The 21,026-nt window shown below is 49.8% G+C and overlaps 1 long non-coding RNA gene across 2 annotated transcripts in view; it reads right to left on the bottom strand.

Annotated features, from left to right (window-relative positions):
* Positions 1 to 20,587, bottom strand: part of LOC130832483 (uncharacterized) — a 30,789-nt gene extending 10,202 nt beyond the window's left edge. For both annotated transcript variants that reach the window (XR_009048293.1, XR_009048292.1), the window contains exons 1-2: positions 20,481 to 20,587; positions 18,501 to 18,574 (exon numbers count right to left, since the gene is read on the bottom strand). This is a non-coding gene — a long non-coding RNA (uncharacterized LOC130832483). The remainder of the gene's footprint in view (positions 1 to 18,500; positions 18,575 to 20,480) is intronic.
* Positions 20,588 to 21,026: the final 439 nt, after the last annotated feature.

The following is a 21,026-nucleotide window of genomic DNA, read 5'->3' as shown; positions in this document are numbered from 1 at the left end:
AGAGCACATACTGTGTAATTTCCTCTATTTGAAACTCTAGGTGAAACAAAACTAACCTATGATGTGAAACAGGGTGACCTATGATGACAACGCAGAGCTCAGTGGTTACCTGGGGCTGAAGCAGTGGAGGGTTGTTTGGAAAGGAGCATGAGAGAACTTGGTCTTAGAAATGTTTGTATCGTGTTTTAGGTGGGTGATTCTTGAGTGTATCTGTCAGATCTCCATCAAATGGAACCCTGTAAACATCCGTGCATTTTATTGTATGTTCATTATTTCCCATTTATTTTAAAAGGTAGAAAAATTTTGTGGTCATTGTCATAAATGTACTATTATTTCTCAGTTGTATGGCCACTAAGAACCCCGCCCCCCCATAGCCCCCTTTTCCCTACCTCTGGTCCTGTCAAAGTCCTCTGGCACATGAGACAGATGGCCTGGCATTGCAAAAAGAGTCCTTGGACCCAGGTACAAACCTGCCTCTTCCTTGCTGTCTGCCTCAGGCAGGTCATTTAAACCTTGGTTTCCTCATCTGTTAAATGGGGCTAATACTGGTGCCCTGCTTGTGAGATTGTTGCCAGGATTCACAGAGATGTGAGGTCCAGAGGCCTGTGGGTATTGGAGGCTCAGGAAAACAAACAAATGACACAGAGAAGCTGGGAGAGGCTGGGGTGGTTGAGAGCAGGTGTCTGGAGACAGATCACCGGGGGAGGGGTGGGGGGGTGCGGGGGTGCAATTCCTACTCCTTGGGCTAGTCCTCCAGCTCAAGTTTCTTTATTTGTAAAACTAAGATGATGACAACACCAGTCAATAGGGCTGGTGTTTTGAGGGTTTAAAGAGATACTCCACGGCAAGTTAGGGCAGTGCTTGGCTCACAGTAAGTGCTCCGTGAATATCAGTTATTGTTGTCCTTATTTTCAGGGATGGAAGGAAAGGTACTTGCAACCTTGGGGGCTAATTCAGAGAGTTCAGTCCCCTGAATTGTGGCCGCAGCCCAGATCACGTTGCCCCTGTGGGTGGAGGGGTGGGCAACCCAGCCTCAGGGGCCCTGGGTCACAGAGCCACCAGGCACGTCCTGGGCTCCACGGGTCGGCCCCTGCAGCTGGGACAGATCGCTTCCTTCCTCTGTTCTAGGTGCCAGGCAGGCTCAGAAACCGCCTGATGTCAGCAGCCTGGCCCGCCCTCTGATGGGGAGGAAGTGGGCGGGTGCCTGGGGCGCAGATGAGCTGGACAGACGTGCCCAGAGGCAGCACAGTCAGGGCTGATGTGGTCATCATGCAGCCGCCGCTTGTGGAGCTGGCCCTGCGTGCTCCCGCTGAGTGGCTTCGGGGTAGCCGGGGGTCAGAGTGGAGAGATCCAGGGTGGGCGGGGGTCGGGGCACGTGGTCAGTCCCTAGTCCTCTAAACACAGCCAAGGACCGGCTCAGGGGACCCTGGCCTGCAGGAAGGGCAGGCAGGCTGTCTGGGGGGATCAACTGTGTGTGTGTGTGTGCATGCGTGCATGTGTGTGTGTGTGTGTCCCCAGGTCTGGATCTCGAGATCAGGGTGTGTCTGAATATGTGCGTGGGAGCATGTGTATCCCTGACTTGTGTGTGTGTGTGTGTTTCACTATTGTGAAAAGTTCTGCAAGGAAGCCCTTTGCATACAGAGCTCCGCCCCCTTCACGAGAATGTTCATGGATGGGTGGGGTCGGTGGGTAGATGCATTTAGAATCTTAAGTTTAAAATAGCCAAGGAGTTCCCAGGGAGGAGGGAGGAGGTGTGATCTTCAAACTGAGCACTGACCAATCAGAACAGCTGCCAGATGCCAATACCTGGGCCAGCTGAACCAGCCTTGGTGACCCCAACTTCTGATCCCATCAGCAGTATCTGAGAAGGGCTTGATCCGGGGGCATTCTGACGCAGCCCCCAAACCAAGCCAGCAAATGGTCAGCCTTTTTATCAGTCAATAATAGTAGCAAACATTTACTCATTCATTCATCCACCAATATTTCCTGAGCACCTACAGTGTTCCAGGCGTGGTTCCCGACACTCGGGATGCAGCCAAGAACAAGATGGACAAAAGTCCCCTTGCTGGTGGCGCTAACATACGAGTGGGACCAAGTAGGCAAAAAAAAAAAAAAAAAAAACAGCAGATGGAGAGGGTTAATTGGTGGTAAGTGCTGTAGATAAAAATAAAGTTGGAGAGGTAGATAGAGAACAATAGATGGGTTTGCTGCTTTAAAAAGGTTGGTCAACTAAGACTTCAAAGGGAAGGTGACATTTGGGTAAAGACCTGAAGGAGGTGAGGGGTGAGCTATAGGGATACCTAGGAGAAGAGCATTCCAGACAGTGGGTACAGCAAGTGCAAAGGACCGGAGGTGAGCACATGCTTGGCTTATTCAAGAAAGAGAAAAGGTGCCAATGTGGATTTAATTGTGTGTGTGTGTGTGTTTAACTGATTATATAAAAGCAAAGAGCGCTCCTGGAAAGATCAATCAATAGAGAATGAATAAAGGGGAAGCTGAAAATCCATAGTAACGGGAGCAGAGGGAGGGGGAGATAGAGGAAGTATCAGAGTGTCTGCTGTACAGTTCACTTCATAATCAAAGCCATTCTCCATTTGGCAAGGCAGCCTCAAAACAGTGCAGCTGCATCCAAATCTCTGAACTTCAGCAAAATGCCATGTTTACGGCTCTCTCCCCAGCCCTGAGCCCAGCCAGGCACGTAGTAGGTGCTTGCTGAAGGGACTCTCTGCTTTCTACATCCTCCTAGTTCCCTGAGGCCTGAGGGGGAGAGGATGGGTGTAAACCCCCCCTATGTAGAAACGCGGCCCCCAGTCCCTGCCCGGCCCCCATGCCCCCAGAGTGACAGCATCACCTCTCTCTCCTCCTGCTTTTATGAGCTGTGAAGGAGGCTTGTCCCACATTGCACAATTGTCCCTTAATTACTATTTCCTCTCAGTTATGAATTATGTCATGGATACGGCCGCTCACGTTATTAAACTTCCACAGAGGCCTTATCGTCTGGACTCCAGCCAGCAACCCAGCCTGACCTACTTTCCCACCGGATTTCAAAACCTCCTCCCTCATCCTCTTGCTGGACTTTTCCTAAGGAGAGTTCTCTGTGCCCAAAAACTCGCCTCTAAAAATAAAAACTAGAACGAGGGGGGTGGGGCACAGCTGGCCTCACGAAGGCCCGAGGCTGACAGCAGCCCCCGTGATTGTGGCCAAGCTCCTCCCCACCTGGAAGTTTCCTCAGGCAGCCTGTCCTGGGGACTCAGGCTTCCTATCAGGACAGGCTGTGACACAAGCCACAGTCAAGAGTGCCCTGGCCCTTGTTTCTCAGTCGTGGATGGGAGGACTGACTGGCGTCAGGCATAGCTGGGTTGAATCGTGACTCTGCCTCTAACCAGCTCATTCATTCATTCTTTCATTCATCCCATGGATATTTATTGGGTATGTTATAAACTGAATGCCGCTGTGAGCTGCGTGCTGGGGATACATGGGAGAATATACCTAATAGTATCGTAGAATGAGTCCCCGCCCTCGCTGAGCTTGGAACTTAGTGGGCAGAGATAGGCACAAAACAAATAATTGTATAATAAGAGCAATGAAAATAAATGAAAATGAGACAGTGTGGTGGACTAGATAGTGATGAGAACACCCTTAGCTAAGAAGGTCAGGAGGTCCTTCTGCCGGGGGTGAGGGGGTGGCATTTAAGCTAAGACCCAAATGATGAGAAGAAGAAAGTCTGGGAAGCAGCACAAAGTGAGGGTGAGATAAACGAGTGACCCAGAGTTCAAAATGTGAGGGAGGCTTGGTCTCAGGTTTGTTCAGGGGCAGGTTGGCATATGAGGAGGTTGCTTCCTTAATGTTTTCACCCTGGACACCTTACATGCCTCAACCTAGTCCTGGACCTGCTGGGAAGTGAAAGAAGCCAAGTAGAGGAGCAAGTGCAAAGGCCCTGAGGTTAGGAGTGAGCCTGGTGTGATGGGGCAGAGAAAGCTGGGGAAGAGTGGGGGTGGGAAATGAAATTAGAAAGGTGGGGGCGTGGTGAGGCAGATGACAGAAGGCCTGAAAGTCTGCGTGGTGAGGATTCAGTGAGAGACAGGCATATATTTTGCAGGTAGAACTGAGGGTACTTAAAGGTGAGCTGATATTAGCAGGGGAGGTGGGGAGGAATCAGGACCGACTCCTGGGCTGGGTGGATGGTGGTTCCTTGACTGACCTAGGAGACTGGCAAGTGCTTCATCTCCCTTAGTTTCTTTTCTTCATCTGAGTTGTAGGGATAATAATACCAACCTCCCAGATGCTATATCACACTTAGCTCAGAGCCCAGCACATGGTAAACACTGTTCTGACGGCCCAGCCAGGTTTAGTGACTTCCCTAGAGCCACCCGGCAAGTTAATGACACAGCCTAAACCAGAACCCAGACCCTACACTCCAGGACGTGTTGCAGCAGGCAGGGAAGGCCTTGGCACACAACTCCCCAGATATGCAGCCTCCCAGCCAAACAGACCTCAGCAGCTGAGGCTGCATGGTTTTTTTTCTTTCTCAATTGTGCTTATGCATGGGGTTGTTTATCTAACTTGGCTGAAGCTAGAGGCCTGCGCCTGTAAACATATCCTTTTAATTATTCCACAGATGAGACGTGCTCATAGAATAAAAGTTGAAAAATGCAAATAAGCAAAAAAATAAATAAATAAAGCAAAAAAGCAGAGAGACAGAGACAGAGAGAGATAGAGAGGGAGAAAACAAACCAAGAATCTAAATTAGCACATGTGTACCAAGATGCATATATAAGGAACTAAAAACCTTCATTGCAGGATTCTTTGACACAGTAAAAGACTGGAAGCAACCTGAGTATCCAAGAATAAGAAACTTTTTTTTTCTTTTAGTATCCCATTTTCTTTGCTTTTTTCTTTTCTTGTTTTTTTTCAAGTTAAAATGTAGTTGATTTACAGTATTATATTAGTTTCAGGTGTCCAACATAGTGATTCAGTATTTCTATACATTATACTCCATTTAAAATTATGATAGAATATTGGCTATATTCACTGGCTATACAATATATCCTTGTATCTTATTTATTCTATACATAGTAGTTTCTACCTCTTAGTCAGAATAAGGGCCTTTTTAGCCAAATAAATTAAATAGTATTTCATGTAGCCACTGAAGTGAATGAAGCAGACCTCTGAGTACTGATTCGGAAAAGCTGCCAAGATGTAACCTTAAACGAGAAAATCAAGATGCAGAACAGTGGTTATAGGATGCTACAGTGTGTGTCTGTGTGTCTTTGTGTCTGTGTGTGTCTATGTGTCTGTGTGTGTCTGTGTCTGTGTGTGGTGCAAGGCAAGATGGGGCAATATGTGTACATATATATACTGGGAGATGCACAGACCATCTCTCTGGGAGACAAGGCTCTGTATTTTCGGGGAAGAATGGCAAGTCAGAGATGAGAGGGAGGTGATTTTCCGTTCCTTTTGCACTGTTAGAGAGCTTTTGGTTTTGGTTTTGCTGTGTGTATGCCTGTCTTCTGCGAAACACTTTAGCAATGTTTGAAAGATCAGAGACTCACCTCCTGGACTCAGAGATTTTCCCAAAAGCCTTGGGATAATCTAGGCTGGCGTTTCCTAAAAGCCTCCCGCTAACCGGGGATTGCAGTGAGGTGCCAGTGGGCTGTGGGGCTTGGGGAGGAGGCTGCAGGCCTCCTCACCCTCCTCATTCTGAGCAGTTTCTCTTTTATCTTTTTTATAGGTTGGACAACAAGTTAGAGTTCAGCTGTAAAAGAGTTTTGCCTACTTTGAAATGAAATGTTTTAAAAGCTTTGTTCTTGAGTAATCTCTACCGATGAGAAGACAGGGACCTAGAAAGGAGAAAAAAAGAAGACGATCCCAGGGTCAGGCAGACCTAGCTCTGGCTGAGTGCCTTCCTTAGGTGGTAAATTTGCCTCCTTGAACCTTAGTTTTCTCCTTCAAAAGCAAAGAACCAACCAACCAAACAAACAACTAGACTCATAAGAACTCTTCACAAGTATCTAAAGTAGAAGTAAATTCTGAGTCCTTAGTCCTTTTGATCCTGGCAGAAGGATGCACAGGAGATCAGAATGCCTATCTCTCACCATCTGATTTTCTAGGAGGATGAAAGTGACCCCTGCCCCCCACCCCCATTTCACTCAGGTCCAAGATCAGGCATATCTCAGTTTACCAGAAATCAACTCACTGCAAAATTCAGGACTCACTAGGATGCATTCAACTGCAAGGACAGAAAACCCAACCCAAAATGGCTTAATCATTAGGGAAATGTACTTTCTTATGCGTTCAGAAATCCAGTGGCAGTGGGGTGGATCTATTAGGTGTGCATTCAGCTGCAAGTGACACAAAACCTTACCACTGGCCAATTTCTATTGTCTCCTGTTACAAATTCAAGGGTAGGCATCTCAGGCTGATAGGATGACTCAGTGATGCCACCAAGGGCCCGGTTCTTTCCTGGTTTTTGCTTGGCCAGCTTGAACATGTGGCTTTTGTCCTCATGGTTGGTCATGGTGTTAAGATGGCCATTCTGTCTCCAGCTCATATCCACATTACAGGCAGGAGGAAGAGGATAGGGGAGGGTAGAATGCCCACTATGTTTGTCCCTTTTCAAAAAGCTTTCCCAGGGGCCCCACTTGGCAAATTTTGCTTAATTTTCATTGCTCATACCTGGGTCACATGGCCATTCCTAGCTGTCAGGGACTTTAGGAGACTGAGCGCTTTCACCTAGCCTGCTGCCATCCCAATAAAATCAGGGTTCTGTAAACAAGGATAAAAGGAAGGGTGGGTATTGGGTAGGCACCGAGGAATATCTGCCACAAGTTGTTCAAGGGATGTTAATACAAAGACTCAGAGACATTATCCAGGACACATGTTTTTTCTCTTTTTCTACTCTACCATTGGCAGTGTGTGGGCTTCTGTCCTGAGACTGGATTTATTTCCTCAGGTTGGGAGGACAACCCCCTTCCTTCAGTACATAGGCCGATGACCCCTCAAACAAAAGAGCGTTCTCTCAGCCAACAAGAAGAGCTGACAGTGGCTGTGGTTGAACAGTTGACCATGTGTGCCACACCTCTATTAACCAAAATTTTAAAAATCCCTTCCTCTTCTCTCCTCAACTCACCACAATCGTACTTCTGTTCTCACAGCATGTGTCAGTTATCTACGGCTGTGATACTGCTGCATAACAAACACCCCCAAACCTTTTATTCTCTTGAATATGGAGTTGCTACAGTTCAATTGATCTGGTGTGGGCTTGGCTTGGTGGCTCTGCTGATCTTGGCTGGACCCCTCCATCTGCCTACTGTTCAGCTGGAGGTCAGCTGACCTAGGCTGACCCGGCTGGTGTGACTTCGCTTTGCCTAATGTACCTCTCTTCTTCAGATGTGTCTGGTTACAGTGATGACAGACACATAAAAGCCAGGTGGAAACATGCAAAGTCTCTTAAAGCCTAGTATCCAACTGACACACTATCACTTTCATCTCATTCTGTTGGTGAAAGCAAATCATGTGGCTGAATTCAAGTCAAGGGGGAGGAAATATGCTGCACCTCTTCTGTGGGAGGAACCACAGGTCATATGTCAAGAGGTGTGGATCCAGGGAATGGTGAAGAATTCCTTGGCTCTGATATCACCTCTATTTGCTGGTTACTTACCTCATTGGCTTCTCTTTTTCAGCCTCATCTATGGTTTTCTCGTCTCTCTCCCTTCTCTCCCTCCACATTCAAGAGAATAAAAGGTTTGGGGTGGTTTGTTATGTAGCATTATTGTAGCTATAGATGACCAATACATGTAGTGAGAATGTTAACAACATGGTGGTGAGTTGAGGAGAGAAGAGGATGGATACAAAATTTCTAGTCAATAGAAGTGTGTCAGTTGCCCAGCCACAGCCATTGTCAACTCTTCTGCCTGTCTGAGAACCCTGTTTTATTTGAGGGGGTATCAGTCCATGTGCTCAAGGGGGAGGCCCCCTCCCCATCCTGAGGAGCTAAGTCAGGTCTCAGGACAAAGCCCTGAGCAGAAGAGGGCCACTGGGAATCCCTAAGGGTTCCATCCTCACCCCTACTCCTTCTCTGCACATGATCTCTGACTTAGGGCCATCCTTGGGTCTTCAGTCACCATCTTTGCACTGATAATCCCCAAATCTGTAACTCCAGGCTTGGTCTCTCACCTGAGTCCACCTGCCAACTGGACATGTTCACTGAGACATCTCACAGACCCTCAGCCAACTGGACATGTTCACTGAGACATCTCACAGACCCTCAACTCTTTTTCCCACCCTGACCCTGGTACCCTTGGCCTCAACCATACCCCAGACTTCCTCCTTTATTCTCAGTCTCGTGCATACCCATTGGTGCAGCCACTCAATCCAGGACCCTGGACGTCAGCTAATCCTGTCTCCATGCTCCACCCTTTGTGCTATGGCTGGTACTTATAATGACCATTTGCTGAGCACTTACCACGTGCCAAGCATGGGACTAAGCATCATACACATATCATCTGATTTAATCCCTGAGAGGAGGGAGGTGCTGGTATTAAGTTGTCTGTATTCCACACAACACTATCCATCAGTGCTGCTCCCCGCTCCCCCCCTCGCCACCCCCCGACATATGTGCCCAACAAGTAGAGCATGTAGCCTCTCTCAGAAGCTTCAGTGGTCATTCCCAAACCAATCGATCATGGAAGTCCCCACTTTAAAATCCTTTATGATTCTCATTGTCCTGAAGACCTGAGCTAAACCGCTTGGTCTGAAGTAGTTGACACCAAGATTCTTGAGTTTACTCACACAAAAGAGGAAATGACTGAGCTAACTCAAGGTGCCAGGAGGTTTCTAGGTACTAGAGAAACACAAAAGTCCCTGGGAACTTAGGTCCAACTGACAGTAAACAGAAGAATAAATATCTGACATGTCAGGTAGTGACAAAGATCTAGGAAGGAAAATCAAGCCAGGTACAGGATAGGTATTTTGGGAAAGAGACACCATTTTGGTGGGATCAGGGTCAGCCTCTCTGATAAGAATGTATTGCAGTGAAGGAAGTAAAGGAGCAGTAAGTGCAAAGGCCCTGAGGCCCAAAGGGGCATGGTGGAGTCCAGTGCAGTGAGTGGGAGAGATGAAGGAGTGAGGGTGGAGGAGGGGAGGGGAAGATCGGGCAGGTAGAACCTTGCAGGCCACAGTAAGGACTTGGCTTTGACCCTCAGTGAAGTGGGAGCCACAGGAGGGTTCTGAGCAAAGGAGGGATGTGACCTGACTTGGGTTTTCACAGGATCCCACTGATTGCATATGAACAAGAGTCTGCAGGGTGGAAGCAGGAAGCAGGGTTTTGCAGGCCTCATGACACTTAGGTCAGAGAGGGAATTCAGGTGTTCGAGTGACATTCTCAAAAAGCACAGGAAAACCAAACAGGATTTTCGGGTTATCTCAGAATTTACCAAAAGATGGAAGGGCCCAGCATGCTTTAGCCTCAGGAACCACTGGGCCACCAGGCTTTTCAGCAGCATCCTCAAGAGATGCTGATGCTGTGGTGCAGGTGATGCCTCTGGGTTTCCCCTGCATCCGCCACCTGCCTGTTGTGGCAGCACTGGGGAAGGGTAAGTCTCACAGCACACCCAGTGTGGCCCAGGCAACAGTGACCAGTAACCAAGCTCCCACCAAAGATGCTGACAACTCTGTACCCAAGAACAAACCCTGACGCTCCTCATTCTGCAGAAACAAGCCATGCCTCCTTGCATGCCGTATCCCCCCAGCACCAAGCTCTCTTATCTCGCCACACAATCCTTCAAAGAATAACACGGCGTATTTGTGTTTGCGGTTTGGGTTCCCCAAACCTGTGACATCAGATAAGTGCGATGTTCACAAAAATGAACAACATCACAGAGAGGAAAAAAACAACCAAAAAGAAGCCCCTGGTTTCAGCCTTAACTTCCTCTCTGGGGAGGAAGGGGCGCTATCTGGTTGAGGTTTCACAGGGCAGAGGCTGGGGACCGGGGAGTGACGTCCTGCCCTCTCCCCAGCTGGCTCCCATCTCAGCCTTAAAATCTCTCCTGCAGCATGGGAACCATAATATCCACCTCTCAGGGCTGCTACTGAAACGTGATTTTTAAAAAATACCGATAATGGCTGATCTTTGGATCAGTCACGTGCCATAGGCCATTTTCTTGGGTAATCTTCACACCCACCTGTTTCACCCTCACGTGGGGTAGCTACTAACGTCAACTCTGGTTTACAGCTGGGGAAACTGAGACTTTGAGTAGGAAAGAAGGTGATTGTAAAACACTATGTGAAAAAACAAACAAACAAAACCCCCAGTACCCCCACTATGTGGCCACTTTTGTTTTTCGGAAAATGTAAACATGTAAAATAAAAATTATTTTTTTAGTTTAGTCATACAAATATAAAAATAAAATTAGGCAAAAAACTTTGGCAGGATATACACCCAAATGTCACAGTGGTTTCTCTGGGGGTCAGGATAGCCAGGGCAGTGATCTCACGGCTGTCTCTTTTCCATCACTCAGGTCTTAGCAAAATGTCACCTCTGCTGAGAGACTCTCCCCAAGCCCCTGTCTGTGGAGGTCCTCTGGCCTCCCATCACCTTACTTCATCTCTTCATGCACTGAGCAGCACTGGAATGTACCTTAGTTTTTCATCTGTTTCTTAGTTTATGGCCTGTGTTTCCCACTAGAGCATAAGATCCATGAAGCTGGACCCCTACCCACAGCCCCTTGAGCAGTGCCCAGCGTGAGGGGGCCTCAATAGATATTCCTTGACCAACTGACTGTGTTTTCCTCTTCTTATTTTTAAAAAATTTTCTTTTTAAAAAACAAACCATCTGGATTACTTTTAATTGATGTTTTAAGTGCTGGTAAAAAATGAGCTGGCTGGAGCCCTGCAGGAAAGCGTCGCCTCTGCAGCCTTATCTGGCTGAGCATGAAGGAAGTGGGTACCCTGCCTTTCCACAGGGTGGGTTAAGTGGTGAACATCCCAGAGTTTCCCAGCCCAGCCTGCCACGAGTTCCCTGGCCCCGGAGATCTCTCCGCCTGGGACAGGGTTATCTTTGAATGACAGCGTGTTCAGCCACCCCCCACCCCTCCGGGGTGAGGCCGCCCAGAATCTCAGGGGGCAACAGGGGGCCCTGGGCCAGACGCAGCCCACGAGAAGTGTTACTTAGCCCACGCAGTTCCAACACCTTGGAATTTCGCCATCCTTTAAAAATCAAGAGACTTTGGAAGAAAACTGAAATGTCTTCCCAAAGGGCAAGAAATAAGATGAGAATAAATAGGCGGGAAGACTTCACATCCTTCAAATGACAAGTCTGCCAACATATATAAACTTAATATAATTTTAAGTAGTGACCCACAGGATTTTTTTAATTGGATAAAATCATCTTGGAGTTTATAAGGAAACGTATGAAATAGAAGAATGGTGGGAGACAAAGGTGGTATTTCAACTCACTGGGAAAACAGAATATTGAGTACAGGATGCCAGCGTAGTGTACTATCAATTTATTCTATTTATCACTAAAATAAAAATAGACTCTCATCTTCTATCATATTTTTAAAAATACAGAAATTTCACATAAAACATCTGGAATTCTGACTTGCCTGAAAACCCTGGCAATACTGGGCCCTTATTTTTCTAAGGCAGCCGTGGGCTGGTGCTGAGTTGAAATTCCGGGGCTTTCCAGTTCACCGCAGTCCCCACCACTCCCTGCTGCCTCCCACCCAGCTGCCTTCAATCATCTGTGTGTCTTGCCTGCACACTAAAGTCCCAGGAGTTTGTAGCCCCTGAAATCACGGCTAGGCACAGCAGAGAGACTCAGGGAGCCTTTGAGGCTGGATTTCTGCTGTTAGCCCCCTGTATACTCATGGCATTTTTCTTGTTGGAGATACAGATTTGGAGGAGGGATGTGGCTTGAGAGCCTGGACCAGGGAGTCAGAATCTTGAGTGACCTCCGAAGAGTGACTTTCCCTCTCAGTGCCTCGGTTTCCTCCTTTGCCGGGGGAATCATATGAGCTGTTACTCATCATTTACAGGAATCCTTGCCATTGTTCCCGTAAAGTGCTCGACCTAGGGCTCAGTGCAGAGTCACGCCAGGGATAATGAGGTGGTGATAACAAACCCTCCCTCTCAAATTTAGGGTTTTCAGTTCTCGGGCTTCTAAAAGAGACCAGGAAAAGAGGAAGAAAGGAGGGAGGGGCTGGGCAGAGCAGATTTTCTTTGATCTCCTTTTGCCAAAAAGGAGGGAAAAAAGTAAACAAATAGCCTCCTTTGATTCCACACTGCCTGTCCGAAGAGCTCTGCAGCTGATAAGAACCAGCCAAATTTGGTTTGGGCAGCTCCACCCTTCTGACTGGACTTTCCCTGGGTGTTTGGCATCTGGGACCCTAAAGCCTGTCCCTGCATCCTGCCCTCAGCGTCCACCTTTCATTCCCTTCTTGCTTTTCCCAGCAATGGAGACTCAAGGGGGAGAAAGATGGGAAGACTTCCCCACTGGGGAACCCCACACAAGAGTTGAGACAGGGGCTGGGAAGGGGGCCTCGGAACACATTAGCAACCCAGCCCCTGATCCCAGGCAGGAGCCCTCCCTTTGGGGACGAATGAGAAATGAAGCTCTCAGGCATTGAGAATGAACTGGGCCGAGGGAGTGTGAAGTTTCTGGTGAAGGGCAGAAAAGTCTCCCCACCCAGCAGTTGGTGGAGAGCAGCCACGTGGCACAGGGCTTCACAGGGCAGTTTTGAAGCCATTCCGTTCATGGTTGTGTGACTTTGGGCAAGTGACTACACCCCATCTAGCCTCGGTGTCCTCATCAGCCCTGGCACCTGCCTTGTTAAGGGTTAAATTGTTAAGGGTTAAATGAGGTCATGCCTATCAAGTGCCTGGCACATAGTAGGTCCAATAACTGGACACATGGTAAAATGGCTTAGGGAGTCCCAGGACAGCCTCAGGCGAAGAAATGGAAAAATGCCCAGACCTCGAGTCCAGAAAGATAAAAGAGTATCAGTTGTTTGAAATCTCTCAAGGCGCCCAGGGGCCATGCAGTCAACAAGGTCAGGAACTGGAGCCTGTTTGAAGTTGGGAAGAGGTAATTCCGGACAGAGTGTAGCACAAAGGGAGGACATTTCCTCCACGTTAGCTCCAAGGATGCCCTGGCTGATGGCTTTAAGCTTCCCTAGGGACTGATAAGTAGCTAAAGGTTAAGGCAGGGGGGCTGAGAGAATAGTCTCTGGGGTCAGGGGTTCCTTCCCACCACAGCCCCTTGCTAGCTAAGTGACCTGTGTGTCCTGGCCTCAGTTTCTCCACCTGTAAAATGGGGGCCCTAATAACATCAATCTCTAGATTTTGAGGATAGAATACATGGTGCTCCCCGTCCAGTCTTCCCCACATGGCAAAGCCGGGGGAAGCCCTTCAGGCTCCTCCAAGGACGGCGCGGCACCCACTACCCTCTCTCCCAGGCAGGCCGGCCGTCAGGATCTCACAGCCCGTGGGCCTTATCTGACCTCAGATGTGTTCTGTGTGACCTTACACACAGTGTGGGTGTGTGCATGTGTGTGTTGTAGGGGTTTTTTTTTCTCATAAGTTTGAGCTATTTGCTGACATTTAAAAACTGAAGATTTCACATAAAAACTAGGATTTCCAGCTTCCTTTGGAAAATTGGCAACGTGGGCCACATAGGCCCACTTCTTCTCTGGTCAGCTGGGGTAGTGTTCTGGGCCTCTCTGGTCCCTGTGTCCAAGCCCAGCCCACCTCACTCATCTCTGGGCCTGCCCTCCCTCCCTGGGGCCGCCTTGCACAAAGACCCCAGACTTGCCACAGAGACTTGGGCTCCGCACACTCCCTGCCACCACGCTGGGCATCCTCTCGTTCTTGGTCCTGCAGTCTGGGGTGCTCGCAGGGGAAGCCAAAGAGGCTGGGCCTGGATCCTGGGTTTGTGGCAGGTAGAATGATGTCTCCCCCAAAGATGCCCACGTCCTAATCCCTGGGACCTGTGATTATGTCACATCGCATGACAAAAGGGACTTGGTAGATGTAATAAAGAATCTCCAGGTGGGAAGATGAACCTGGATTATCCAGAAGGGTCAACGTAATTGCAAGCGTCCTTGTAAGAGGGCGGCGGGAGGGTCGGAGTCAGAGAAGGGGAGGTATTGATGGAAGCAGAGGTTGGAGTGATGTGAGCCAGGAGTGTGGGTGGCATCTAGAAGCTGGCAAAGGCAAGAACTGGAACCTCAAGCCTGTGTTTGATTTTAGCCTTGGGAGACCTATTTTGGACTTCTGACCTCCAGAACCATAAGATAACAAATTTATGTTGTTTTAAGCCACTAAATTTGACATCATTTGTTATAGTAGCAGCGGGAAACTTAAAACTGGGTTGAATCCTGGTTTGGCTACTTAATTGGCCGTGTGCCCTCGGGCAGGTGACTGACTATTGCTGAGTCAGAGTTTCCCCACCTGAAAAGGGGTAGCAAGGGCGCTCCCTCTGGTGTGTTTGTGAGACCTCAGTCAACAACGTACTGAAGCACAGAGCACAGCCCGGCAGCTCCGGATGCCAGATCTTCTAGCATCACCCTCACATCTCTCTCAGTGTCATCGAAACCAGCTCAGAGCAGGTTTAAAAATCTACCCCTGCTACCCAGCCCTCAAGGATTACGTCCAAACTTCTTAGTTGTGGTGTGGCATAATCCACCTTGCCTAGCGATGGTAATACTGCTCACACTCGTCCAGCATTTGGCATGTGGCAGGCACGACTTTAAGCATTAACCATATATTCAATTCATTGAATGCTCACGACGACCCCGTCATTTTCCCCATGTTTCAGGTGGGGAAATTGAGGCCAAAGGGGTTAAATCACTGGCCCAGGGTGCCTTGGAAGGGTGGTAGCTATGCCAGAATTTGCATGCACACTGTTGGGCCCTGGGGCTGGGGCGTTGACCACTGAACAGGGCTGCTTCTGTATGTGAACAGACCAGGCAGTAGCGCTAAAGGCCCCAGAGTGTGGCTTGAGACTCAGCAGTCTTGGCGTCCCCTCCACCCACCACCTGTCCCAGGTACTAACCTGGACTCAAGGCTCTGAGGGACACAGCTCCTGGTACACAGCTGTACCCAAGGATGTGTTTGTGCCACAGTTTCCAGCAGTGGCCACTCTGTGCTGGGTACCGTGTCCCAGAGAAAATGCAGAGCCCTCGGCTGCCCCTGAGATCCTGAGGACGGATGAATATGTAACTGTCACAGCTCAGCAAGAGACAGCAGGAGCTGGGGGTGCGGGGAGATCAGGGGAGGTCCCCCCAAGGAGGGGCCCGAGGAAGTGTGACACTGGCCCAGCAGAACAACCGGGCAGAGTGCTCCAAGTGAGGGACAGCTCAGGAAGGCCCCCGGAAAGAGGAGCCCATGTGCTCGGGGGACTCTTCGAGGTTGCATGTGGCCAGAGTGCTGCAGGGAGGGGCTTGACCACTCACTGTCCTTGTGACCTTGGGTGGCCCACACCCCCTCTCTGGGCCTCAGTGTCCTCATCTGTAAAATGGGAGTAATGATAGTAGTACCCATCTCCTAGGGCTGTCCCGAGGATTCAGTGCATTCATGCATGTGAAGCCTGGCATGGGGCAGGCTGCAGGAGCCCGAATCGGTATTGTTGCTGTATTATTAGGAGAACGAGCCGCCCAGCTACTCACTTCTTCCCTTGCGTCCAGCTCCTCAGATGTAGAAGCCCTGGAACCCCCACATTCACGTGCATGGAGGTGACCCAGGAGGAGGTCACGCCAAGAGGCAGGTGCTCCTACCATCCCAGACTCCCAGACTCAGAACTCCAGACCAGTGGCCACTGTCCCCATGTTTCCCAGCTTTCGGCAGTCTCAGCCCACCTGCCCGGCTTTGTCCCCTCCAGTTCTCTCCGGCCCTTTTGTGTGTGACATCTGTCTTTCTTCCCCTTGACTCACTTTAACTTTCTCCACATCTTGACCAGTCCTCATGGTGAGTCACATGTGATCCTTGAGTTTCTCTTTTTCGAAGGCACATTAAGACAGTGAGAATTGCTAAGCATCTTTGAGCACTTGCTATGTGCCTGGCATTTCCATTCATTCATTCACTTATCCATTTATTCAACAAATAGCTGTGAATGCTTTGGAGTTCATCAGTAAACCATAAAGATTCCTGCCTGGTGGAGCTCGCATTCCAGGGGCGAGGTAGGGAGAGGAGCCGATAATAAATAAACGTGCCAAGCCTACAACCCACTCTGTGTATACACAAACGCGCTGAAGCAGCAGCAACCATCCTCTGAAATGTTTATCCCCATTTTCCAGGTGACGAAACCAAGGCTCAGAGAGCAGAGGTCGCTTGCCCTAAGTCACACAGCTAGGAAATGGCTAAGTCAGAATTTGAACCCCCACCAGTCAGACTCCAATTTCTTAACCTCCCTGGGAGACTGTTTACTAAGATAAAAGCCATTGGCCCTATTCCACCAGCGGTGCATTTGGGAAGCATCCCAGTGTCCCAGGTTGGGGGTGTTGGTGCCCAGGGGCTGCTCATTCCCATCAGTCCACAGGCAGGATGAGCTCTGCCCTCCCTTCCAGCAGCCTCCAAAGGGGAAGGCCAAGTACACAGTCACTCTCTGGCCAGAGCCAGTGGGAACAGGACGTCCTGGTCCTCTTGCCCTGGCTGGGCCCAGCGAGCTATTTTGGGGCTCGTTTATTGATGGGACACGGGTGCCCAGCTGGACTCCTGATTCGAGAGGAAGGCCGCAGGCTGGCCTAGGATGGCTCTGCTGTTCCACGCCCTGCGCTGCCACGGGGCAGCTGTCATCCGTGTCCTGTCCACACCCCAGGCCCAGGGTGCAGCCTGAGCTGGCTGGCTCCAGGAAAGGCAGGGGTCCCTGCTGGAGTGGGGAGATACTGAGGGTCACGTGGATTATTGTTTACCAGAATTCTGGAGCCTGATTCGATTCACAGGAGACAGAACCCAGAATGAAAACAGGAATGGGTTATAAGATCAGATGTAAGTTCAAATCCCAGCTGTGTTCCCTATGACAACTTACCTTGGGAAAGCCAGGTCAACTCTCAGAGGCTCAGTTTCCCTGTCTGTAAAATGGAGTCAATAATACCCCTCACTCACAGGGAGGGAAGGAAGCTTAAATGAGATAGTGCATATGGCTCAAAGCCTGGCATACAGAAAGTGCTCAATAGTTAATAACTTTGCAAATAATGATTGACAGCTGACATTTACTGGGAGTTTGGCATGAGCTAGGCACTGGGCGAAATTATTGATCTGTTTTATCTCATTTCATCCCCTACAAATTCCAGGGGGCCGGTGACAGTATTACTGGTGCCACTGTTATCCCTTTGTACAGATGAGGAAATTGAGGCTCAGAAAGATAAGACCTGCCCAAGATCACACTGCAAATATGTGGCAGAAAAGCCCACCTTTGAACCCAGACCCCCATGTCCCCCACGCCTATACCTGAGGTTGGTTACAAAAGTTCCTGTAAACACCCAAGTCCCTGCCGTGCCATGTTCACCTCAGTCATCCCTCAGTCCAGGGAAGAGACCTCCTGGATCTTCCACCTGATGGGAATCCAGAAACCAAAGTTTCCAGAATATTCCCTCGACCTTCCTCCCTCCCCTCAGGGTTATTTTGTTTTCTTGGATTGTCGGCAAAAAAAATCTCCAAGAAACTGGCTGGTTAGCAAATGTTCCAGGCTGACTAAGAGGGGCATTTTGCTGTGTCTGCTGGGGGCAGGGTGCTGGGGGGGGCTGGTGGGGAGGGGAGGGCAGGAGCTCCTCTGCCTGCACAACCTCAGGCCAGAGTGGGTGCAGTGTTTCCTTCTTAAGGGTGCTCTTTGTGACCTGAACCTGCTTACATGCTTCCCCTTGCGCCTCCTTCGGCTGAGAGAAGCAGCCTTTGAGAGACCTGCCCTTCTGCCTTTCTAGCCTTCTCTCCCACTCCTGGGCCCCCTCCCACCCCATCTTCCACAAAGGCTCTGCTTTCCTGCTCCCAGGCCTTTGCCCCTGCTCTGCCCTCCCCCTGGGGTGCAGTTCCTCCTGTCTCCACCCACCAGGTGCTTCTCCTTATCCTCACAACTCCTTCACCGTGAGGCCTTCCCAGAACCCCCCCTCCCAATCCCCCAGCATTATTGTCCCCCTGGCTGGGGGTTGCCATAGCAACAGAGAGACACTGCTTCCAAAACTACCTTGTACTCCAGCTGGCGAGTGGACACCTCCACATGGGTGTCACACAGACCCCCTCAACGGTCACAGAGAACCTCAGGACCTCCCATCTCCCCCCCCTAAAACCCCAGCCCTTCCCTCTGGTCTTCTCCTTTCAGTAAATGGTGCCTCCCCTCCCCAAGATGCTCAGGACAAAACCTAGGAGCCATATTTGATTCCCTGTTGCATCACCCCACACATCCCATCCAGCAGAAGTCCTGTGAACTCAACTGCCAAATACACCCTGAATCCATATTCTTGTGCCACCTTTGTAGCCACCACCATGGCACAGGAGGCCACCATACTCACCCACTTGGACTGTGACAGTTGTCTCCTCCCTAGTCTCCTGGCTTCCAGCTTTGCTCCATCACAGTAGGAGGTACCTTTTTAAAAGATAAATTAAGTCAGGTCATGCCCCAGCTCAAAACTTTCTAAAACTCCCCTTCCCTCTTAGAATAAAAATCCCCCTCCCCACAGTGGCCTATAAGACCTTGTATGATCTGACCTTTGTCCACCTCCCCAACCTCATCCCTACCCCTCTTCCCTCCTTCACTCTGCCCCCACCACACTTGCCTCCTCCCTGTCCCTGAACTAGAGAGCTTGTTCCTGTCCCTAGGCAGAAACTTGCTGTTCCCTTTGCCTGAACCTTCTTCTGCCAGATATCTGTCTGGTTCATTCTGTCACTTCATTCAGGTCTCTGCTCAAATATCATCTCCTCAGAGAAGACTTCCATGACCTGCCCACATAAAATGCTCCCTATATCACCACCCGTCTTTCAACCTACTCTATTTTCCTTCACTGTGGTTGCTGCTATCTGACATATTACATATTATCAGTATATTTGTTTTAATCTAGTTTGCTGCTAAATGTTGGATAGGCTCTTGGCAAGGGGGGAGCTCTGATGTTTACATTTGCCAATTTCTGTGGCGTAAACACTCCCGCCATGGCCGACTTTAAGTTCCCAGCCTGACTTCACTGAACGGGGAGCTGAGGAGATGTATTCAGTGTCATGCCATCAGATACTATTGCCACCATGAAATATGATGTATGATGCAATCTCATACAATAGATATCAATAACCTCAAGAACATAGCAAACAGTACATTAGTGAGAAAGTGATGAGTTTTGAGAAGTTGTTACCTTTATTTGTATCATAATTTATTTAATTGTAAGTTCAAAAAATTTAATTTTTAATGATGGCTCTGTAGAATTCGCCAGCCAGTACAAGCCAGCTCCAGCTCACTGGGTATAAGCAACATGAGGACAGGAACATTGTTCATCTTCTTTCCAGCTCTTTCCCTGGGGTCTAGAACAGTAGAAGGAGCCCATAGTAGGTGCTCAGCCCGTATTTGGTGAACATTTTATAATGCATCCGTTTGCAGCAGAAAGCACAATCTGTTTGCCCTGATCAACTTGACTCTGTGGGCGGAGTCCAGCCTACAAATGGGTTGCATTTGGCTCTTGGAATGTTTTTAACATTTTTTTTTTTAATTTGTTGCCAACATTTAAAAGTCATGAGATTTTTGCATGAAATTCCACATAAACCTGGATCTGCAGCTTCTCTTGGAAATTCAGAAGCTCTGGGCACATGGGGCCTCATTCCCTCCTGATGACAGAGGTCAGAGCTTGAGGAGCGGCTGCCCCCTTCAGACAGGGCATGAGCTTGGCAGTGCACCGCAGTCCCCACCGCTCCCTGTCGCCTCACACTAGGCCCACTTCATTCATTTACACAAGCTGCTGGCCCTGTAGATCCTCAAGTTGTAATTGCCGTCTTAGCCTGCATGCTAGCACTTGTCACAGTGTCCCCTCCAGGCTGAGGCCACTTTGAGGACAGGCTCTGTGAGTTAGACCCCCTGGGGTTTCCATTCCTGCTCCAGGGCCTGGCACACAGTAGGTGTCTAAGTCCTGGAATTTGGTTAAATGTTTGTTGTCAAACGAATCCCAAACCCTCAGCTCCCCTAACTGGGGCATGCACTCCGTCCAAGCCCCGACCGGAATGTGACAAAGAGGTGGGCCCAGGCCAAGGTTTAAAAATACCCAGGGCTGGTCAGCTGCGAGCACTCGGAGGTGTTGAAACAAACGGGCACAGTCTGGCCAGAGGCCAGCCCCCCAGCTTTGCTCGGTGTAAATGTGGGCTAACAGGAGGGGCCACTAACAGCTCCTGGGGGAGGTGGAGCAGCGGGGAGACTGGGGTGTAGCCCCTTCCCCCAGCACCCTGCTTGTGAAAGGTCAGCACTAAGTTTATAAACAGCGTCGGGTGACATGACATAATTTCGCATAAAGGGTTACCGGACAGAGCGTGAACACAGGGCGTCCTCCTCTGATGTTTCCACGCCGCGGTCTCCTGGCGTCGAGAGAGCCGGGATGTTGCTCGCCCTGTGGTCTCCCCGCAGCCTTCAGAGCCACTGCCCAGCCCGCCGGAGCCACGGTTAAAAATAACGCTCCCAGCACAGTCCCCTGGGGGACAGCCAGCTCGGGGGCTGGAGAGGGGAGGACCAAGCTCTGATTGAGGGCCCATTGGGTGCGCGGCGCTTCTGAGACATTTGCTCGCTGAGCCTCACAATGGCCTTGGGAGGGAGGGATTGTCGTCCCATTCACAGATGGGGAAACTGAGGCCAGGGAGCCATGCGCTCACTGGTTCAAAGTTTCCTGCTCGCTTCGTGGCAGCGCTGGCCTTCAGACCCCTGAGGCTGAAGCGTCAAGCAGTTAGGGGCTCAGTGTTTCGTTCTGCTGGGTCTCGAGTCCCTGGAACAGTGTCTGGGCTTCAGCAGGCAAACCTGCTCCTCCTGTTGACGTTTTGGAGTTAGGGGCGGACAGGGGGATACACATTAGTAG

This window comes from Hippopotamus amphibius, chromosome 12 (genome assembly GCF_030028045.1).
Source record: "Hippopotamus amphibius kiboko isolate mHipAmp2 chromosome 12, mHipAmp2.hap2, whole genome shotgun sequence".
In the NCBI taxonomy this organism is placed as follows: Eukaryota; Metazoa; Chordata; class Mammalia; order Artiodactyla; family Hippopotamidae; genus Hippopotamus; species Hippopotamus amphibius.
Note: the sequence above shows the minus strand (reverse complement) of the source record. Positions and strands in the feature narration are given on the sequence as shown.